The 13,920-nt window shown below is 44.1% G+C and overlaps 1 non-coding gene across 1 annotated transcript; it reads right to left on the bottom strand.

The window, feature by feature from the left end:
• Positions 1-13,551: 13,551 nt before the first annotated feature.
• LOC114206034 (U6 spliceosomal RNA) lies at positions 13,552-13,655 on the bottom strand. The gene has a single exon (XR_003608531.1). It is a non-coding gene; the product is annotated as a U6 spliceosomal RNA (small nuclear RNA).
• Positions 13,656-13,920: the final 265 nt, after the last annotated feature.

Genomic DNA, 13,920 nt, shown 5'->3' on the forward strand with positions numbered 1-13,920 from the left:
TCCAGCACTGGTCTGAGGAAGCTGACTCTAAAGAGGGATTCTGGAACTGGATGACCTCCTGGCCAACTGTCAATGAAGACGCCGTCACTGAGGACCAGGAAAGGAAGTGTGAAGAGCCCAGGGCACACTAAAGTACAACTGTGAAATGTTCACAATTATGAACCAGGAAGGGATATATTGAAGGGCATGCCCCGGGAGTGTAATATCACATGCATTTGAGAAATTCAAGTATGGGTACAGTAATTAATTATAAGGACAATGGACTTGACTGGCAATTGTTGAATGTTACTGATATTTGGGGTAGAAAATTAGAGAACTGGGTCCAGAAGTTAGTATTTGGTGTAGCAGGCTCTAAAGGTTGAATTCTCAACTTCAGCAAGGCTGCTATGCCAAGGCCAGATTCCTGTTTGGGAAGGTGGAACCTCAGGTGTGGGGTGCTGTCATCTAGACAGATGTACTTGAGAATTCCAAGTCCTCTACAGAAGTGACTCACTCCGTGCTGCTAAAAGCAAGCGGCCTCTAACATACAAGAGCACAGGAATCCAATCCCACTTCTACCCCAGCCCTGCCCCTGCTTAGGATCTATCCCACCAGGCCTCCTAGCCTCCAGGTCAATAATTAGGGTTAAGCCCCAACGTATATGGCTGGGGAGGTGGTGGACATACAGACACAGGAAAGGAACTATACCCCAAAAGAGCCACAAGACCTCACCAAGATACAGCAGCAAGAGCCAAGAAAACATGCATGGGACTCGATCCTGGAATTGTGGGATCAAGGTCAGGGTGAAACATAAAGGAGGATAAGGGAGGTTTCTCCCGTGAGCAAGGATTTAACACCTTGGCAAGGACCGCGGGAGATGGTGCTAACACACTATAACACATTACAATGGCACTTGAGAGCTGGGAGAAAGCAATGGCCCATGTTAAGTAAACTAGAAATCTCAGAACTTCTCTAGCAGCATGGAAGAAGGGATCAAATTCAGAGAACTGGGATTGCTAAAGTTGATATACTACTGAAGCCCCTTGGTTTTAACAGGGAATGGTGGAATACCAGTCAATCAGTAGGCAGGAGGGCTTGGAGGCCCTCTGTTTGCCAAAGCAAGAAGCTATGCCCTGGTGAACGGGAGACATCAGGTTCATGCATTCTACAGGTCATGACGAACGGTAAAAAATGCTCGCACAGAATGGTGTTCCCCAATATCAGTATGACAATAGGATCCCAGAATACCAGAAGCTAGGTGGCAATGCATAACCACTAGAAAAAAAGGTAAGTGCAATTATTGCAATGGATGGTAAAGTCAGAACGGCATTTGGGGACCCTGATCTGCCAAGAGTTATGGAGATGACTAAGAGAACATGTCATCTCCAAGGCCAAGAGAGACAGCAGCCAGTGAGTCAGGAGGGGGACAAAGAGAGTTAGTGATCTATAGTACTGTCTTGTCCAAAAGAAGGACAAAAGCATTTGTTAATATAGATAAATTAAATACAGTTATAAAAAATAAATAAATAAATAAATAAATACAGTTATAATTACTAGGTCGCCACTAAAAGAATAGGGAAAGGAAACAAAGATAAATAGAAAGCACAAAATAACATGAAGGACTAAAAACCAAATGTATCAGTAATTTCATTTAATTAAATGAACTAAGTGGTCTAGCTAAAAGATAAAAATCGCCACAGCCTGAATAAGAAAACAAAATCCAAATATACTCAGTTTATATAAAAACATATCTAAAACAGATAAAACTTTCAAAAGTTGGGGTACCTGGCTGGCTCAGTAAGTAGAGCATGTGACTCTTAATCCCAGGGTCTTGAGTTCAAGCCCCACATTGGGTGTGGAGCCTACTTAAAAAGCAAATAAAAACTGTCAAAAGTAAAAAGAAAGAACACCATATACTATGGAAACACTAACCGAAAGAAATGGATGTAACTACATTATAGAATATATATTTTAAGGCAAAACTAATTAATAGAGTATCAATTCATAATAACATAATATTCTAACCACCTAGAAGAAAAAACTTATAAACTTGTAGGCAATTAATAATAGTCTCAAAATACATAAAATGAAAATTGCTAGAACTACAAGGATAAATGAAAAACCCACCACCATTTCAGAAATTTTGACACAACTCTCACTAATTAGTGGTTCAAAGAGAAAAAACAAAACAAAAAACAGTGGAGATACAGAGATACACACAACTTGATAACATACTGGGCTGGTAAAGACATAGAATGTTATCCCCCAAACTGCACAGTTCATTATCCTTTAAAACACACCAGAGACAGCTACAAAAATAAACCACATATTGGGTCACAAAACAATGACTCACTTTTTAAAGAAATGAATTTATAGAGAGTATATCCTCTGATGGCCATGCAATTATACTGGAAGTAAAAATAGACAAAAGATAATTCGACAATACATACATGTTTGAAAATTAAGAATTACATGCCTAAATAATCAAGAACTTAAGGGAAAATTAGAAAATATGTTTAAATAAAATAATGCAGAAATACTACATATCAAAATTCAGGAAATGGTTTTATATATATTAGAAAAGAAATAGAGAAAAACTTTCATTAGAAAGACTAATGAGCTTAAGCATCCATATCAACAATCTAGAATGATATCCATACAAAATTGAAAGTAAAGAATTTTTTTAAATGCAGGAATCAATAAAGTTTTTTTTTTTAAGGTACACAATAAAGAAGGTCAAAAAACAAATTTAATTCTTGGAAGAAATGAAGAAAATTTATAAACTTGTGGCAACACTGCTCAAGAAAGAAGGAGAAAAGAGAGGAAAAGAAAGCATGATCCAAAATGAAAATGTAGGTGATTTTACCACTTTATGCCAATATCAAAAATTTAAACAAAATGAGTGAGCTCCTAGAAAAAACAAAACTCATTAGAAGTGACTCAATTAATGTAAATGAATCAGTAACAAAACTTTTTCCTCATAAAGAGTATTCCAGGCCCAGATGGCTTCAATAGCAAATTCAATCAATCTCTCCCAAAATCTTCCAGAGAATGGGGGCGGGGGGGGGGGGGGAGTATTCTCCACAAATAACAGGTTAGAAGAACCTTAACAGCAAAACTTGACTAGGTCTGAAAAACAATGGTAAATTATAGAACAATCTGACATTTAAACATAAATGCAATCATCCTGAAAAAAAAAAAAGTTGGCATTCCAAGTCTAGTGGTATATAAAGGAATTCATACATTATGAGAAATGTATGGCTTAATACCTGGAATTCAAGATTGGCATAACGTTAGAAATTCCATGAAATTCACCACTTCAACAGATTAATGGAGAAACTCCATATGATCTTAATGAATGGATAAAAACAATTTGATGAAACTCAATAGTAATTCATGATAAAAATCACTCTAAACAAAGGGGAATTTGAAAGGAACACCTTAATCTAATAATAAGCATCAGCCAAAACACTACAAAAATCCTAATACCTGTAGTAAAGCAATGAAAGCTTTTCCTCTGAAGTTGTCAACAGGACAGAATGAACGAAATTCCCATTCCCATGATCTGCTTTCAACACAGCACCTGTGCTTAGAAGTAGGGTATCCATATGGAAAAAAAAATTGCATTGGATCTCTACTTTACACCCTGTGCAAAAATCACGTCTATGTGTCTTATAATTCTAAATAGGGAAGGCAAAATTATAAAGGTTTTAGAAGAGAATAGAAAATGGTATCTTTATCCCTTGAAAATATCTTCATGGTTTTAGGGTAGGAAAAGATTTCTTACACAAGACAAGCAACAAACAAATTTAAAAACCCCTAATCATAGAGAAAAAATAGATTTTTCAAGAACTAGCCATGCATGCCTTTGTCCCAGCTCTAACACAGCTCCTTCTAGAAGCTTTCTCTGGCTCCTCCAAGCATCCTGATGCTTGCTGCTTTGGTCCAAATTCCTAGAAAAGCCCTTATAATGGTGTAATATTGTATTTTGGTTTCCACATCTGTCAGTTAAGCCAGACTTTAGGTTTGCTCATGGCAGGAAACCTGTCTGATTGATTTCTATACTCGGAAACGCAGCAAAGTGTCACACACAGAAGCTGGGCACTAAACGTACAGCCAATGCGTGTAAACACAGCTACGGACCACGCTGCATTCACCTGCTCACCAGGCAGAGCCCTAATAAGAGCTTAGAGAGTCTACAAGCACTTGCCATAAGAGGACCCTTTTGGACGCCCTTCTTGGACATGCTGAAGACACAGTGTGCATACAAGCTCTGCAGAGATCCTGCGAACAGGGCTCGGTGCTTATGCACCACGTCTCTGAGTTGGAATGCTTCTAACGAAAACACAAATGTAGCTTATGGGAAAATGTGTCTTTGTGCTCAGATCCTCTGGGTTTTCCTGGAAGTGGTTTGGCTGGGCACGCAGTGTGTGCGTTCTGCTAGATGGGTAACAGCTGGTGATAATTTTCTGTGTACGGAGTGAGGGATTTAGTGACTGCTTCACTTTGCACTGTGTTTCATTATCTTTGTTTCTGCCCTTTCAGCTTTTGTAAGGGGCTATAAAGGAGTGTGAGGAACCGAGAACCAGCTAGGGGGCAGAGTGCTGAGATCTGCGAGCCAGGTGAAGTATGAAGTGCCTGCAGGAAAGATCATTCTTGGCCAAACGCTTAGACTTACAGGTACACAGAGGTCACCGAATTCAATGTCATCCTTTTGCAGCCAATGAAACAGGCCAAGGGACCAGCCGGAGATCCCCCAGCATGCTAACAGCTGAGCAGGAGCGAAAGTCTCTCTCCCCACCCCCAGCTTTCTCTATCAAACACCACTTCCACCGCTGCCGTCCTTGGTCAAGCTGAGGAACATCTGAAAAAAGGCAGAGCTGTACAACAGTGATGTTCACGCTGTGAAGTCCTCTAGCTCTGCCCAGTGACTTCGGTGATCACAGCAGAGGCCTGGAAACAAAACAGACTGCAAAAATCCCTGCACACATAAGTGATCCTTTCCCCCGAGAATCAATTAGTCAATGTTGTAAAGCACTACACAAATGCCGTGTTATTACTGGGTGATCGTCTGGCATGTGCTGGCTGAGCGTGTTAATGGGAACACTCACAGTCCACAGACTGCCTGTCAATCCACAAGATGCCCAAGAGAAAAGAAGTTCACAGTTGAAGTCGCTAGAGGAGGAACAGAAACAAGTCATCATTAGAGAGTAATGGGACTCAACGTACCCCAAAGGTTCCATTCACCCAGCAGCCAGGACCCTGCTGCCAGGCAAGTAAACTTGGCCCCAGCTCCCTTGGATATTCCCTTCATCCTACTGTATCATCTGAAATGTGATGTCCCTTCACATAATTTATGGAAACAGGCAAGGGATATATACATGGATAATACGCAAGCAAAGAGACAGAAAGGCAATACAAATAGATGGTATATCAAAATTTTAGAGAAACAACTCTCCACTGGTTTCTGCCGGGCACAGGATGTGTTCTGCCTGGTGGCCCCTGAACTTCCATTGCCACCTGGGCCCTAGAGCATTCCTTGGGTCCTGGTGACAGGCCAGGGAACAAGGCGTCCCAGGGGCAGGAGGCAAGTGCGACAGGAGCCCCCAGTTCCCTGCCTGTCTTCCCCTTTCACTGCCAGCAAGCAGGAGAATGGCACAACTGCACCGACGATGGGGGCTCCATGCCCATGTGCCCAGCTGCTCTGCTCAGGCACCAGGCAAATGCAGATGAACCACAGCAAACATCTCAAGCAGCACCTGCTCCGAGGAAGGATGACAGCCCTGGGCAGAGGCGAGGGGGGGACAGCAAAGAAAGCTCAGGAGGCCCAGTTACCAAGAAAAGTTACAAGCCACGGACTGAATAAGGAGATTCGCCTTTAGTTGGAAGGAAGGAAGCCAGGGAATGGTACAAAAAACTGGAGGGAATGTGTGACAGGAAAATAAACTTACATTTTATGAAGGACACGGTACTGATGTCCTCAGATGAAAACAAAAACAAACAAAAAACCAAACCCAGAATATAGGACAAAACATGGCCAGGAAAAGCTTACTTCTGAGTAACCAATACATTTTTATGGATAGCGTGGACCTTCAACTGCACACTTTCTCTTTTTGCTCTGGTTGCCGGGAAGAGCCCATGTTTTAACTTGCAATCCAACTTCACTAAGTCAGCAGGACTTTATAGTACAAAATCCCATGACTAGTTTCATTGTACCATTTTATCGTTCTTTTCTCTTCACGCTGAATTTTAAAAAATCGATCTATGTGTTGCTCTTTTATTATATTATAGTATTGTAAGCCACATGAAATAATTTTGGGAACAAAGCAGGGCAGAAATAAAGACATGGACACTAGCAGGATTTGAAAATAAAAAAGCAACAACCAGTGAAAGAAATGAGCCTGGATCCCAAATATGGGGCCAGGGAAGGACCATGGCATGAGACGCCAAGCACCTCTCTTCGAGTCCAGACTGAATGACCAACCACGCAGTGCTAACGTTGAGCTGACTGTCACCTCTCTGGAACCCAGCTGCACCACGTGTCGAAATGGAAGGGTTTATTTAGATCATCGATAAGATCCCCAGAAAATGTAAGAGTTGACGATTTGACATTTGTGCAGCTTGTGTGCACCACCCAGGAGGAGGCTGGAGTCTGTGGCCAGAGTGCCACCCTGCAATTGAGATAGATACTGCTCAAGAATGGGGGTGCTGGAGACTGACTGAAGAGTAAGTAGAGGTTGCAAGGGCTTTATTATTCCAATGAGGTAAGAGTTGGCTTGGGAGTTGGCAACTGAAAAGTGGAGAGATAGGAATCTGAGCTTCTGCTTTATTGAACTCAGAAGAGCCACAGGAGAAAAAGCAAAGCTCTCCCTGGCAGGACAAAAAGCTGGCTAACGGCCTGCTGTTCAAACCTCAGGGTTTGAGAGAAGCGTGGCTGGGGAGAGGAACCACGTCCCTGATGGCTCCTCACACACAATTGCCACCCTCTGAGAAATACCAAATGGAAGTCCAGGGCAGCCACCATGTGTCCTGATAACCACAACATGATTACAGCTTTGGAAACACAATTTAGAATGGGTGTCTTGGGGGTGGGTGGAGCCTGCATCGGAGGGAGTGCAGATGTGCAATTATGTTCCATTTGGATAACCCAAAAGTGTGCCGCCCAAGTTAACATTCACCACGGTGACATGGTACAGCCACGTGTTCATTATTTTCTAAAAACATGGTCAGATCAATGGAGCATATCTGCTCTTTGGGGGCCTATACAATCCAGAATGCAGACAGAGAAGACTAACATCTTAACCGTGACTCTTTATGGATGCATCAAAGATCTATTCTGGTTCATAATAAATTGAATCAAGTAAAAGTTTGGTTAAACTGGATCTCACTGGCACTTTAGGCCACAAAAATCTGGGAGTTTTGCAAACAGGCTGAGTAAGGCCAAATAAAGATCAGTATTTCTAACCTCAGAATCAGTGACCACTTTGTCAAAAAATCGTGTGTGGAGGGCGGGGGGCGTGGTGGCCGTCATCCCTGGATTGCTGTGCTCTGCCCCTTAGCACCACATACTTCTTGTCCTGCTTCCGATTGCCTTGTCCTGTACGTGGGTCAACCCAACCCAGTGTCCCATGTGACCCAAGAGGGACCTGAGTAAAGAGAACCGAATACCTGTCTCTTGGGACAGAGAGCATTTCAGAAACACGATGTCACATGAAGATGCTGGAAATCGTAGGAAGAATGGGGACACGGACCGGGAAAGCAGAGTTCAAATCCACTGTTTCACAGCAGCCTGGCCTTAAAGAAGCATGTGAACCTGCTGGCCCTCTGTGCCTCAAGTATCAGAGGGAGGTACGGACACTGTCCCCTGGGGCTTGGGTTGGGCAGCATGAGCGTGATCGTGCGCATGAGTGTCCCCGGCACGCTCACCTCCTCTGCTGAGAGCCCGATGTGCTACCCAAGAGGGTCTGAGCCCCTCAGGCCCTCGCCTGCCCAGCCATCTTCTGAGGTGTCTCCCCCAGGGGACCTCCAGAGCTCTGCGGTGTTCAGTCCACGTGTGATAAATGGGAGAGAGGGCCCGAGGGGGAAGTGCTGGGATGGGGGCTGGTGGTGGGGTGTAGTCTTGTCAACACTCAGCAAGTAGCCCTCTCTCAGAGCACATACGCGGTCCTCAGTGATAAAACACTGTTTGGGATAATAATGGCAAACTGGGGTCATAATGACGCTTCTCCCACTAAAGGGTTTAAGATTAGGAAAGAGTCTTAAATCAGCCTGGCCTGGACCCCAAAGGGAACTCCTTGCCCTGAGGGGGACCATGGAATCAGAAAAGCTGAATTTTTCTGCTGTCCTTGTAGGGCTGGGCCCAGCTTACTAATCCCTCGGGGCGTGTCGGGGGAGGGTTGAGGAAGAGGCAGGCCCAGGCTCCTGCGGGCATGCAGGCTGCCTCCCCCCGTGGGTGGGGAAACAGCCAGAAGGCAGGTGCGGGGTTCTCCTACCTGGGTCAGTAGTGCTCCACAAGACAGGAGCCAGGAATAAGGGCAAAGGTAAAGATGTGAAGTAAGAGATCAAGAGATGAGAAGCTGTGGGGGGATCAGCAGAGATGGTTTGGAGGAATTCTAATGTACGTATAGAAACCACTGTAATTCCAATGAATGGGTTCATTCACTACACTGGGGACTCAGCAGAAGTCTGGAACTCTGCTGGGTGAGACATGAGGAGACAAGGCACAGGAACGCAGAAGTGTGCTCCTGGAGATCATGGGTCACTGGAAAGGCTCAGGACAGAATTCCAGGACTGCCTAAAGCAAAACCAGTCAAACCTCATTAGTTCACCACTCTGCAAAAAATGCAGACAGAGGTGCCTGATTCACACAAGTGCCCCGAAATCTGCAGTAGATAAAGCTTTTTTTTTTTTTTTCCTTACTGCTGGAACACTTCTGCATTTCTTCTAAATTTGCCTGTGATTTTCAAGTGTGGGAACCAGTTTCAAGTCTAGCATAGAACTCAGTATTAGAAACATGTGTGACCCAGGCCGCCTCCAGCTGCTCACCCCACAACCCCCTGGAAGACCCCTGGAGGGTCTCCTTAGGAAATCAGTGGGCCAGGATTGGCGAGGCATTGCCCCGTCTTGGTTTTAAAAGTACGTGCTTCGTGAGGGCCTTCTCACATCTCCCAAAGAGCTCCAAAATGGCAGATTAAGTGAAATGTATGTTTTGTAGCAACAATTCTACTTTTCAAAGTTTTGGAAACCTGAATATTTCCAGCTAAATTAGAAATATGTTGAATCCAATGGAAGTGTGGGATGACAGGGTGTAAGTGACCTGGCAAAACAATTTAACCCATTTGCAATACACGCCAAAGATAAAACATCCTCAAATTATTGCCTGAGATCTGTTGGAATCAATGTTTCTGACAGTCACAAGCAATTTATCAAAAACTCTTCAGGAATCTTTTCTTTGGCTGTATTTTACATCCCCTAAGTGATGAGCAGATATTGATTAAGATAGAATGGTCCACACACATAATCCCAGATTTTTTAAGTTTTTAGCAAGTGTCAAAACAAAGAGTAACATGAACAGTTCTATAGGAAATGTGTTCCCATTGTTACTTTCATACACTTTCAGTTATTAAAAAAATAAAATAAAAACAGTTGGTCTTCTTGAGTGACTCTAGTTCTTTGAACTTACATAATTTTCTAATTCTGTTAAGAAGAATTTTCGAACTGAAATATGTCAATATACATTTCCATATGCATGTAGGACTCTATATTAATTAAATTACCAGTTCAATAAACAAATATCGGAAAGCCCCAGGGGATCGGCACTGAGCTGGGTGCTAAGACAACTCTCCTTGCCAGACAGGACAGAGGGTACAGTTTCCAAGGAAGGATAACTGAACAATTTGAGTGGCCTGAGCTAGCTGACTCAACTGTTTTGGATGCAGTACCAACAGCTCTCATGAAGCAATGCTGGAGAAAGGTAGTCATCATTATAGATGGAAGACAGGACTTAGCCTGGCCACCCCTGCTTCCCGGCTGGTCGCAGACCCTGAGGCTGAAGCCTTCCCTGCTATGGTTGTGCCATTGAGCCATGGCACTGGAAGGTCATAATGTAACAAAGGTTTTCCAGAATCTACCATCCTTTTTTTTATTAAAAACTGAGCTTTATCTGTAGGACTTTATAACCTTGAGAAACAAACACGTCACGTTAGCCCTTTCCTCAAGAGATCAAAAAGTACGTATTTCTGATCTTTGTAGGTCTGTTTCCATCTCAAACAAAGCAAAAGGAAAATGTTACGATGAAATGAACTGAGAAGAAGCAGAGCAACTGGCAAATATGAAGTAGAAATAATCCCTGGGTGAGATTCTGAACGTCTGAACCCAGGCTCACGAGTGGACAGCCCACAGGCGGACCCTGGAGAGAAGAGAAGCAGTAGGAGAGTTAGTGTTTGTCATAGGTCGGGGGCAGGAAAGACGAAGAGTGTGCCAGGGCCTCAGCGGGCGGACCGGGGCTCATGGCAGGGAGGAACTCTCTCAGGCAGGAAAACCATGTCTTTGGTTTCTGAGATTAATTTTCAAGAGGAAGTTCCCTGTACCTCACTCTCTGGGACATTTCCCCCCAAAGTACTTCCAGTGGCTCAGCAGAGTACACATCCAGCCCTAAGAATCTGGGTGCACAATGCACATGACGTGCCTTCAAACATTTTTTTTTCTTTAAAAAACTGCCTGAGTCTAATATATTCTATATATAGTTGAATGAGTATGCATGTGTGTATATATATCTTAACTTCAAATTAATGTCATTGTATTTCCCCCAACTTAAAGTCAAATCGACTCCTCATGAAGTTGTGTGGCACATTTTCTATAGTTCTCAGTGCCTCCCACGGATCAAGTGTGCTGTTCCCGTGTAAGAAGCCAGAGCACATACAAATGGAGAGGTGATGTGTGATGTGGAAAAGCAGGCTGCAGAGAGAGACACGGATCCATGTGCAAAGGGAAAAGACCCGAATGCTGGGGGAGGAGGAGAGGGGTTCAACCACAGACTGTGCCACGACTGTGGGGTTCACCCTGGAAAGCTCAGGGAGAGGCAGGCTGGCCGAGTACCGATGCATGAGGGAGAAAGGCACAGCAGGGTCTAGAAGAGTGAGCACAGATGCTATAGACTCTGCATACCCCCAAATTCATGTTGAAAGCCTAACCCCCAATGTGATGGTATTTGGGGGGGGGGCTTAGGGCGGTGATGGGGTCATGAGGGTGGAACTCTCTCGATGGCATGAGTGCCCTTATAAGTAGAGACACAGAGAGCTTGCATCCTCTCTCTCCCTGTCATGGGAGGCAACTGTGCAAAGGTGGTCATCTGCAAGCCAAGAAGACAGACAGCCTTCAACAGAAATCAGATCTGTCATCACCCCAATCTTGGACTTCTAGCCTCCAGCACTGTGAGAAGTAAGTGTCTGCTGCTGAAGCCCCCAGCCTGCAGGGTTATGTTACAGGGGCGTGAGCAGATGAAGAACGGACTGGGCAGTGGGGATCACCATCAGCAGAGTACACTGAAGGGCTCGGTGGGAGTTGGTTGAGCAAATCTATAGGATTCCTTTGGGACTTTTCCTCTCAGCATTCAGGGCAAGTGACCATAAGGCACAGGGGACAAGCAGAGGTACTTGCAATGTCAAGCAGAGCACATCTGACATCTGGGGTTTGGATCACAGGGAGAAGTGAATGATTGAGGAAGCCCTGGAGGTAGGAGGGGCCCAGCACCAGGCTGGGAAGTCACCTCATAAGAGGGCAGGAGATGTCAGGTCTTGGAAGTCTGGAAAGGAAGAAGTCCTAAAGTACGCACAGGAGCGCCCAGAGAAGCCTCTGTTTGGCTCCCTGATTCACTCAGCAAATATCGTGCAGTCCCCTGAAAGATGTGGCAAATGTGGGGTGAGGACAAGAGCAGAAAACCATCATCTAAAGGCATGGTAGAGAAGCAAAGGGCTCACAGAGTCCAGACAGAGAAATCTGAAGCAGTTGGGAAGACAGTTGGAGCCTTTAAATAATGTTTGAAGCTCTTTAATTTAAACATGAATCTCGGGCACCTGGGTGGCTCAGATGGTTAAGCATCTGCCTTCGGCTCAGGTCATGATCCCAGCGCCCTGGGATCGAGTCCCACATCGGGCTCCCTGCTCAGCGGGGAGCCTGCTTCTCCCTCTGCTTCTCTCTCTCTCTCTCTCATGAATAAATAAATAAAATCTAATTAAAAAAATAAATAAATAAACATGAATCTCTCCCGCACCTTTCCATCAGCTCCGAGGTCCTGGTCTGGGCCCCTCAAATCTTCTGGGAGCACAGAAGGAATGACCCTAGGAGCAGAGGTGCCCCCTCATTGAGCATGCTCTTGAGAATTGAGAATCTCTCTCCACATTGAACCCTCCCAGGCAGCCCACAGGGGAGGTGCTGGTATCACCCCTTCTTTCCCAACGAGGGAGCTGAGGATAAGCAAGATTCAGAAATCTGACTGGCTTCGGGGTCAACAGAAACAAAGTAATGAAATCCAAACTTCCCAGAGCCCCAACCCTAACCTCTAGTTAATACCTTTTGTGCTATTAGGAGTTCTCATGCCCCTGGAAGAACCCACAGGTGGACCTTAGGAACCCAGTTGTGTGTAACTCGGGCCACGTAGCTACAGAGCTGTGCCTGAGGCCATACCCATTACTGAGATGTCTGTCTGAGGTCTGCAGAGGGATCCTTCTATGCTGTGGATTTGTGCCACTCCAGTTCGGCAGTGATACAGTGCAAGAAACAGCCTTACCCACTTGGTCCACCAAATTAGGGCTTATAGACTAGAGGCCCTCTGGCTTACAAACATGTTTTGGCCAGTGCTGTATTTTATTTAAATATTAAACATGAACATTTCTAGGCAGGATATGTGCTCTCTTGTTCCATCCCCACCATCTTGCCCCCAGCAGCTTCCCACATTCCAGCTACTGTCTGCATACTGAAGGCACTTGAGCAGACTGCCCCTGATTAAATTAATGTTGACCTATTCATAATCATTTTATTATGTACTTAATGTAATTCATCAGTCCAGTTTTTATGGCTGAATATTATTCCATATAGATATATATTTGGAATATATATATATTTATATATTTTTATATATATATTTATCCATTCATCAGCTGATGGACACGGGCTCTTTCCATAATTGAGATATTATGTAGATATCTGTAGATAATGCTGCTGTAAGCATCAAAGGGGTGCATGTACCCCTTTGAATTAGTATCTTTGTATTCTTTGGGCAAATACCTAGTAGTACAATTACTGGATCATAGGGTAGCTCTATTTTTAACTTTTTGAGGACCCTCCATACTCTCTTCCACAGGGGCTGCACCAGCTTGCATTACTACCAACAGTGCACAAGGGCTCCCCTTCTCTAAATCCTCACCAACACCTGTTATTTCTTTTATTGTTGATTTTAGTCATTCTGGCAGGTGTGAGGTGCTATCTCACTGCAGTTTTGATTTGCATTTCCCTGATGATCAGTGATGTTGGGCATCTTTTCATATGTCTGTTGGCCATCTGTATGTCTTCTTTAAAAATATGGAATGCTTCATGAATTTTCATGTCATCCTTGTGCAGGGGCCATGCTAATCACTGTATTGTTCCAATTTTAGTATATGTGCTGCCAAAGCAAGCACCAGATTAATTGTTTAAAACACTTCAGAGATCTGGAGACAAAGGGTTTGTTTATCCCCTACAACTGGTTTCTGCTGCGATGAGCAAATCATATACTATCTGGGATTCGTGGACAATGTGGGGAAGGGAGACGATAAAGCACTTAAGACCTCCCTTTACTTCTAGCTGTTTTCTGATACCAGGAAAGGATCTGGAAGCAAAAGAGCAAAATCAAAACCAGATCTATCTTCTGGGGACAGGGGTGGCATTACTCAAGTGTCTGCCATG

Source organism: Eumetopias jubatus, unplaced genomic scaffold (genome assembly GCF_037043125.1).
Source record: "Eumetopias jubatus isolate StellerSeaLion01/CBP00866 unplaced genomic scaffold, mEumJub1_p1.0 scaffold_9, whole genome shotgun sequence".
Classification (NCBI taxonomy): domain Eukaryota; kingdom Metazoa; phylum Chordata; class Mammalia; order Carnivora; family Otariidae; genus Eumetopias; species Eumetopias jubatus.